The 2,055-nt window shown below is 40.7% G+C and overlaps 1 pseudogene; it reads right to left on the bottom strand.

Moving 5' to 3' along the window:
• Positions 1-648: 648 nt before the first annotated feature.
• LOC102884482 lies at positions 649-1,687 on the bottom strand (annotated as a pseudogene).
• Between the last annotated feature and the right edge of the window lie 368 nt (positions 1,688-2,055).

Below are 2,055 nucleotides of genomic sequence, written 5' to 3'. Positions count from 1 at the left end.
CTTCCAGCTTTTTTTATGTGAGGTAAACTGTATTTTCAGTGTTAAGGCAAATGGCAGAATACATGTACATGGGATATTAGTGTGAACCTTCCATTGTAAAATACAATATTCATAGATTTTCCAAACATGTGCTGGAATTAGAAACTTGTAAAAACCATTGCAGTGTGTAACAGTTATTTGTTTGAATGTCACAGCTGCACTTTTTTGATAATCTGTTAAGTGTAGTCTTGTCTAAGTTTTTTATGGCCTGTGACTTTTTTATTATGAAGGATGAAATGTCCACCAATATTGCTGTAAATGAATGAGGGCTTCATCTCAAATTCTATATATACGCACACTGTTTGGTCACATAGACCACTCCCCAAAGTCAGCAACACAATGTTTACTGAGCAGGCTCACCATGACAGAAAAGTATGAGAACACAGGACATTAATTTAATAAAGACTATAACTGAAATCAGATTATTTAGGCTATCCAGATATCTTTTTCAAGAAGATACAGATTTAGGATTTTTCATACAATAATTCTTGCTCATCCCCTCCCCATGTCTTTTCCGAATGTGATAATCATTTCCTTCACAGTGAAGAGAGAACCATTCCTTTTTATGGTAAAATGGACATCTTCCTCCAAAAGATCAGGACAAAGGTATCACTTCTTAGCCACTCTGGCCACAGCCTTATTGGTTGCATCTTCCAGGTCAATGGCCAAAGTATTTGGAGCCCACTATTACTGAGTATCTTCTGGGCCTCGTGGACATTGGTTCCCTCAAGCCAGATCACCAGGGGCACCTTAAGTTTGAGCTCTCAGCAGGCTTTGGTGATTTCATTGACAATGATGGTACAGTTGATAATTCCACCAAAAATATTAATAATGATTACTTCAACCATTGATTCAACTGTGAACAATTTAAAGTCTTGATATACTTGAGCTTCCTTTACACCATTACCATGATCCAAGAAGTTGGCTGGTTTCTCACCATTCAGGAAAATTATATCACAAGCCTCAATGGCGAGTCCAGCCCAATTCACAAAGCAGGCAGTGTTCTCATCCAGCCCTATTTATTTAGTCTCATATCTGGAAGTTTCATTTTCAATGGGCTCATTCTCTGACTTGTCACTCAAAGCAAATATGTCCTTTTGTCAAAGTTCTGTGTTGTCATCAAAGTTTATCTTGGCATCAGGTAAACTTGGTCCTTCTGGAGTTTCACCAAAGGGGTTCACTTCCACCTGAGTAGCATCAGTTTCAGGAAGAGATTATATAGCTTCTTAACTTGATCTGCAGCCTGGTTTTTCAAAGGCCCCCCAAAAAACTAGAATTTCTCTGAGCTTGACTGTCCTTTATCCCTTCAATAATGTCAATTTGCTCTTTAAAAATAAGGTCTGAGTTTGAAGCTGCCACCACTTCAATGTCAACGCCCCTTTGGAGGCTGCCCATCAGGACAGGGCCATTGCAGGACCAATCTATCAGAAACGCAAAGTAGGTTTCTCTGGAAATGTCCAAGGCTTCAGCAACCATCACCTTATTAACTTCTAGTTCTTTTGGAATTTGTTTTATTGCTACATTATACCTAATCCTCTGTTCAGCCAGCTTTCCTACAACTTTAGGGTATTTGTTAAATGAATGTCTCCTTTCAAACTGCTACTGAAGTTACTTTTCCTCTTCCTCCAGCTAATTTCTGGGCTTTTAAAACAATTTATTGAGTTTTGTAGAAACATGGAGGAGTGAGAGACGTCCCCAGATATCTCCCCTTGAATCAACAATAAGCCGAATATCTAAAACTCAACAAAAAACATCCAAACTGCACACCAGCATGTCTGAGCATGGGATCTGCGCATAAGGGCTACCACAGGTCAGAACCTAGGGTGTCAGGCAGTAGACTGGGAGAAATAAAGAAGCTGTCTCTCACAGCCACTGTAGCACCCTGTAGAGGAGGGGGAGGAGAGAAGGTGCAACTGGTTCCCTGAACAGCCCTGCCTGGGACAGTTGTGAGTTCCATGCAGCTGGTAGCAGGGACCAGTCATCAGTGCAGAAAGCAGAGAAGCAGGACGGCACCGA

The sequence above is a fragment of the Pteropus alecto genome, unplaced genomic scaffold, assembly GCF_000325575.1.
Source record: "Pteropus alecto unplaced genomic scaffold, ASM32557v1 scaffold173, whole genome shotgun sequence".
Classification (NCBI taxonomy): domain Eukaryota; kingdom Metazoa; phylum Chordata; class Mammalia; order Chiroptera; family Pteropodidae; genus Pteropus; species Pteropus alecto.
This window is presented reverse-complemented; position numbering and strand designations above follow the sequence as displayed.